This window comes from Dromiciops gliroides, chromosome 3 (assembly GCF_019393635.1).
Source record: "Dromiciops gliroides isolate mDroGli1 chromosome 3, mDroGli1.pri, whole genome shotgun sequence".
Classification (NCBI taxonomy): Eukaryota; Metazoa; Chordata; class Mammalia; order Microbiotheria; family Microbiotheriidae; genus Dromiciops; species Dromiciops gliroides.
The window spans coordinates 254,532,380-254,540,001 of NC_057863.1; positions in this window are offsets into that span (position 1 = coordinate 254,532,380).

The window sequence follows — 7,622 nt, forward strand, 5'->3', positions numbered from 1 at the left end:
TTTAATATCTCCTACAATTTGTTTCACACCTGTCCTACCAAAAAAACAAAAACAGATCAGAGAACATAATGTCCTACAAGAAAACCCAGATCAGACAGACAGGAAAGACATAGTATCAGTTTATTTGTCCCAAGAAGAAACAGCATGAATTACGCTGAGACCCCTTCCTAAGAAGGAGGTCAAAGACTCCCCCTTTCTGAGGGTACCTATTTGTTGGGTCTTTTTGTTCACTGGTTACAGGGTGTTGTCAGTTTCAGTTGCATGATACAAATCAACCCAAAAGCAAATACTGTAACAAGAATGGATGTAATGAATGTATAGCAGTTTTAACGATTTCAGTTATAACAAGTATGTGAGCGGGACAGCTAAGTGGTGAAGTAGATAAAGCACCAGTCCTGGATTCAGGAGGACCTGAGTTCAAATTTGGCCTCAGACACTTGACACTTACTAGCTGTGTGATGCTGTGCAAGTCACTTAACCCAAACTGCCCTAAAAAAAAAAAAGAAAGAAAGAGAAGAAAAAGGAAAAAAATATGTAGGAAATACAGAAACACTATAAGATTACATTATTCCAAGAAGGAGTTTGGCAAGGATGAGGATACCCAGATGCCCCCACAAGATAGGGACTTAATATCCTGGGAAAAGAAGTCAGTACATAGTGACTTATCTGCAAGCTATCTGGGTTCAGTTGGAAGTTTAGTCAAAGAGCATTTTGCTCCTATTAATCCAGGGTTTCATAAAATACCTTTGGATAAGGCAGCTCCATCAAATCCAAGTTGTCCATATATTCATCTTAACAACTGAAATACATTTTTTCTTGAAAGCCCATAGACTAGATGATAGATTACGTTCCTTTTTAGCTCTGGGATTCTACCATTCTGCCTTGATGCTCCACCATGGAACTATGAAATGACATAATCATGGAATGTTAAAGTTGGATGGGGACTTAGAGACCAACTAGTTCAACTCCTTCACCTTTACAGGTGTAAACCAAGACAAACTTCTCTTAAATTGGAATTTAGATCTCTCATTCCCCGAAATGGAAGACCCGAGAACAGAAGTCAGTTCTTGAGATTTAAATCCCCTTCTTCCCAAAAGTGAAGGAAAGCCAGAGGAAAACAATGCCTGTAAAATTAAAGAAAGGTTTTTATTAAGCAGGGAAGAAAAGAAAAATTTAACATGCTGCATGGGTACTATCCAGCCTATGCTCAATAGGACTCCAGGTAGTAGATTGTGTGGGTTTGTATATGTTTTAAACAAAGGCAGTTAAGGAATTTTGTAGGGAAAGATGGTTTTAGTCATCCGGTTCCATTCTCCAGGGGAGGGGGAAATGAGGAATTCCAGGGGTCTAGGAAGTGGCCTTTGATATACAAATCAGAAAGCATGCTTGGTGATAAGCGTTTTACAGTTCAAGGCTTGATTAGGAGATGTCTTGATAAAGACATTTCTCAAAAAACAAGATAATTCTGAGGGTCCCATAACCAGAGTTGGGGAAAAGCTGGAGACAAGATCATAAAAGGCTCAGTTTGTAACTTGCAGTCAGGCAAGATAGAAATGACTCTTGAAGGCCCATAAACTATCATCACCAAATAGTTCAGGATCTGCTTCAATTCTGCTATGAGCTTAATTGGCTTGAGTTACTAATTTTCCAACTAGATTGACTTTAGTCATTGCAAAGGGTTGGTGTATTAACCAGTGAAGCCAGTCAAAGTTGTTCTGATTACCTGGATAAACAGGGGACTTAAGCAAATCAAAGTAACCATTTTCACACAGGTGAAGAAAAGAAAGTGAAATTCAGAGCATTTAAATGATGTTTTAGTGGCAGAGCTGCATAGAACTAGAACCTGGTTATCTGGTTCCAATTTAGCACATACTGATACAATCTAGAACTGAACAACTTAAATTTTAGAATTTACAGTGATAAGTAGTTTTAAAATTAGACCATGGTGGCATTTATTTTTTAATCCTTGATTAGTAGAGATATAGAATCCTGAAACTAACAAAACAGGATTTTCCCCAAAGCCTTAGTGCAATTTTACCCTTACTAAAGCTCAAGCTTTAAGCTTACCAAAGCTAATATTAGCATTGATTTCTTTTCTTTTTCTTTTTCTTTTTTTTTTTGGTGAGGCAATTGGGGTTAAGTGACTTGCCCAGGGTCACACAGCTAGTAGGTATCAAGTGTCTGAGGCCGGATTTGAACTCAGGTCCTCCTGACTCCAGGGCCGGTGCTCTATCCACTGCGCCACCTAGCTGCCCCCTAGCATTGGTTTCATAACTACAAAAAACAACTTTTTAAGCTCCCAGTTAACTGAGTCAGAAAATAATATACTATAAAGCACACACAGGTATGTGGAGAGAGAGAGAGAGAGAGAGAGAGAGAGAGAGATTATTTTCTTGAATCACAATTCAAAATTTCAAATGAATCCTTTATGTTTATACAATTTGAGGCTTTCTAAACAGTGTTGGCTAGGCTTCAATCACCACTCACTCATACATTCAATCATACTCTCTCAATTCCCATATTTGCCTTCTCTAGTCTTCTTTGTGTTTATCTTATTGCTGTCTTTCTATACTTCTCTTTCTGTCTTCTTATTTCCCTTTTTATATTTATTTAAGTTTTCTCTTCCTGTTTTCTGTTTTTTCATCTTCCTCCTCCCCCTCCTTTAACATTCAGCCATACTTAGCTCTAGGCCATCTAGAGCTAAGTGAGCTAAGTCTGTATCTTTTGTAAAATATGTCACCTAAGTATCCACTTAAACCAAAGAGGAGCTGGGCTTATTTTCCTTGACTTACTCTGAACCAAATTGAGTTTGGACTTTTCCCAGGCTATTATAAATACAGATGACACTTTTATCTAAACTTACTTCCAGTCTTTTGAATCACATGTTTAAAATTGTCTAAAACTGTCAAGTAGAACTTTTCTTTCTTTCCTGTTTGGTCATAATATTCACCCAAACTTTAGTACAGATTCATCTAAGAAATCACATTCACTGTTTTATTACCATTAACAATGTACAGCACTGGGCAGCTAGGTGGCACAGTGGATAAAACACTGGCCTTGGATTCAGGAAGACCTGAGTTCAAATCCAGACTCAGACCCTTGACACTAGCTATGTGACCTTGGGCAAGTCACTTAACCCTCATTACCCTACAAAAAAACAAAACAAAACAAACAAAAAACCAAAACAAAACAAAAACAATGTACAGTACTATTTAGATTTTAAAAAGCTTTTTTCTTTATTTTTATAAATTTGGTAATGACCTGCTGTAGTGGCTTTCATAAGTTATTTGCATAGTGTGCAATGACCATTAATGCTTTTCTTCTGTTTCTAATCTATGAGACCTCTTTGTCTTTTTCACCTAATGGCTACTTATGCTGCTTGAGAGGAAAAAATGCAAGGATCACTGGGGATCAGGAGTATGAGATAGAATGTTAAATTCAGGGAATAGTTTGTATTCCAGTTTGGCTGGAATGAGCCATTCACCTTGGAAACCAAGGCAAACCTCTCAAATGGAATTTAGATCTCTGATTCCCCAAAGAGGAAGACTGGAGAATGCAAAGGCCAGTTCTTGAGATTTAAATCCCCTTCTTCCTAACAGAGAAGAAAAACTCTAAAAATTCAAAGAAAGGTTTTATTAAGCAGGGAAGAAAGTCTAGTGTGATTGGGAGAGGGCAGGGTGTGTGTGTGTGCGGGTGCGGGGAGCGAGGTTTCTGGCACTGGGGTCTTCCTGCTTTCAGCATCTAGTGTTTTAAAGAAAAAAAAATGAATTACAGGTGGAAATAGATAGTAAAACTATAACAGTGGGGGATTTCAGCTTTCTCCTGTCAGAACTAGATAAATCAAACCAAAAAAGAAATAAAGAAAAAGTCAAGGAGAAGGAGAGAATCTTAGATTAGCTAGATATGATAGACATTTGGAGAGAACTGATTGGGAATAAAAGGAAATATACCTTATTCTCAGTGGTAATGGCACTTTACAAAAATTGACCATATATTTAGTCCATAAAAACTTTATAGTTAAATGTAGAAAAGCAGACATATGAAATTAATTTTTTCAGATCATAATTCAATTAAAAATTACATTTAATGAAGGACCATGGGAACATTAAAAATTAATTGGAGGGGGCAGCTAGGTGGCACAGTGGATAAAGCACTGGCCCTGGATTCAGGAGGACCTGAGTTCAAATCCAGCCTCAGACACCTGACACATACTAGCTGTGTCACCCTGGGCAAATCACTTAACCCTCATTGCCCTGCAAAAAAAAAAAATAATAATAATTGGAGACTAAATAATCTCATCTTTAAAAATGAGTGGGTTAAAAAACAAGTCATAGTATGAATAAGTAATTTTATTAAATAGAATGATAATAATGAGACAACCTATCAACCTATCAGCAAAATAACTAGCCTCAAGTCTCTTTCCCACTCCAATCCATTCTACTTTCAGCCATTCAATTGATTTTCCTAAAATTTGGGTCTGATCATGTCATCTCCTACTCAATAAACTCTAGCGGTCTCCTATTACCTGCAGGAGCAAATACAAAATGCTCTTTTTGGCATTCAAAACCCTTTTTGACTTAGTCCCTTCTTATTTTTACAGTCTTCTTTCACCTAACTACCCAACACATATTCTTCAATATAGTGACACTGGCCTCCTGGCTGTTCCACAAACAAGATACTCCATCTCTTGGCTCTTGGCTTCTTCTCTGTCCCCTATACCTGGATCTCTTTCCTTTCTCTACTCTGACTACTTTAAGTACTACTCTGACTTCTTTTAAGTCTCAACTAAAATCCCACCCTTTAGAAGAAGCCTTCCCTAGTCCTAAATTCCAGTGCATTCCCTCTTCATTATTTCCTATTTATCCTGTATTTCCTTCCTTTGTGTGTTTGTATGTGTATGTGTATTTGCACGTGTGTGTGTAGATATATGTACATATACATGTATGTATGTATATAACTATATATATATACCTGTCTATCTCATGTTGTCTCCTCTATTAGATTATAACCTTCTTGAAGGCAGGGTCATTTTTTTGGCCTATTTTTGTATTCCCAGTGCTTAACACAGTGTTTAGTGTGTAGTAGGTACTCAATGAATGTTTTTATTTAATTGAATTGAATACTCATTTCTATTTCTATTCAATAATAGAAATATATCAATCTAATTTTTCTATGATTCTATTAAAATATTTCATATTTTTCTTGTTTTTTTTCTCTTAGATTTATCTAGAGCTAAAAGAAGTAGATAAGGTCTTCCATTATTATAATTTTACTGTATATTTCTCCTTTTAGTTAATTTGGTTTTTCCTTGAGAATTTAGAAGCTATGCTATTTGGTGCCTATATGCTATGCATTGAAATTAATTCATGACACAGATCCAGCCCCAGACTGGCTGTCCAGACCTGGGCTGAACCAAACACAGATCCAGACTGAAGCTGGCTGCCCAGACTCGGGCAGATGGACACAGATCCAGTGCCAGGAAGGCTGAGCCAGAGAAATTTGCCCCCAGAGCCTCTGAATTATCTACAGCACTGACATCTTCTGGAACTAAGCTCATGGTCTGCTGAGAGACTTGAGCAGTTGGTGGGGTGAGGTGGGGGCGAGATTATAGGGATCTCTACTGGAGCTGAGGCAGAATTCAGTTGTTCCAGCCACCCCCCCCCCCGGCTAGGAACCAGGAAGTAATCTTGAGTGGCAACCCAAGTCGGGGGAGAGGTACAGACTTGCTGGAGCTATCAACTACAGCAAACAAAATTTTGTTGCCTGGATGAATAGCAAGTAGGCTTGGGGTTATTTACAGTGTAGATCACAGGCCAGGTAAGTGAAGAACCTGCCCCATCTTAAATGATACCACCTTGGACCCACTTAAGCTTGTGACAATGTATCCTGGAAGCAGTATCCCTCTTTAAGAAGGAGTTAAAAGTCAAGAAATAGTCTGGCAAAATGTGCAGAGAAATATGCGGACTACAGAAAGTTTCTTTAATGACAAGGAAGATTGAGGTACACCCTCAGAAGAGGATAGCAACATCAGGGCTCCAACATCCAAAGCTTCCAAGAAAAATATGAATTGGTTTCAGTCCATAGAAGTGGTCAAAAAGGACTTTGAAGATAAAGAAAGAGGTAGAGGAAAAATGAGTGGTACAGGAAAGTCATGAGAAAAAAGTCAACAGCTTGAAAAGCCAAATGGAAAGCTCTCTGAAGAAAATAATTGCCTAAGATTTAGGACTGAACAAATGGAAACTAGTGACTTAATGAGAAACTAAGACACAATAAAACAAATCCAAATGAATAAATAAAATAGAGGGCAATGTGAAATATCTTCTTGGAAAAACAGCTGACCTGGAAAATAGATCCAGGAAAGATAATTTGAAAATTATTGGACTACTTGAAAACCATGATCAAAATAAGAGCTTAGACATCATCTTCCAAGAGATTGTCAGGGAAAATTGTCCTGATATTCTAGAAACAGTAGGTAAAATAGAAATTTAAAGAATGCACTGACCATCTCCTGAAAGAGATCCCAAAATGAAAACTTCCAGGAATATTATAGCCCAATTCCAGAGCTCCCAGGTCAAGGAGAAAATACTGCAAGCAACCAAAAAGAAACAATTTAAATACTTGGGAGCCACAGTCAGGATAGCACAAGATCTAGCAGCTTCTACATTAAAGGATTGGACAGCATGGAAGATGATATTCAGGAGAGCAAAGGAATTGGGATTACAACCAAAAATCACCTGCCCAGTAAAACTGATTATAAGTTTTAAGGGGAAAAATGGGACTTCTATGAAAAAGAGGACTTTCAGGTATTCATGATGAAAAGATCCGAACTGAATAGAAAATTTGACTTTCAAATATAAGACCCTAGAGAAGCTTAAAAAAGTTAAACAGGAAAAAGAAATCATGAGGGATGTTAAAAGGTTAAACTGTTTACATTCCTACATGAGAAGATGATACATCTAAATCATAAGAAATTTCTCAGTATTAGGGCAGAAGATAGGAATAAATTTAGATAGTTGGAACAGGTAGGAATTGATTATGAAGGATGATATCTGTAAATCATTTATTTTTTGTTTATCATTTTTTGTGGGGAAGTCATGGTTGAGTAGCATGCCTGGGTTTGTGGAATTGGTGAGTGTCTTGTGTCTGAGGCTGAATTTGGGCTAGGGTTCTCCTGGGTCCAGGGTGGGTGCTTTGTCCACTGTGTTACCTAATTGCCCCATAATGACATCTTTAGGGTAAAATTGAGAGGGGAGAGGATTGCACTGGGGGAGAGGGAAGGAGAGAGTTAGAATGGGATGAAATCTCACATCAAAGAAGCAGGAAAGGGGGCAGCTAGGTGGCACAGTGAATAGAGCACCAGCCCTGGATTCAGGAGGACCTGAGTTCAAATCTGGCCTCAGACACTTAACAATTACTAGCTGTGTGACCCTGGGCAAGTCTCTTAACCCCAATTGCCACACACACAAAAAAGAAGAAGGAAAGGGCTTATGGAGTGGGGGAGAGATGATGGAGTAGTGGGCTAGTGAATGAGCCTTACACTCATCAGAATTGGCTTAAAGACAACTCTCATCAGAGTTGTCTCAAGGAGGGAATAACATACACACTTAATTGGGTGGAGTAAT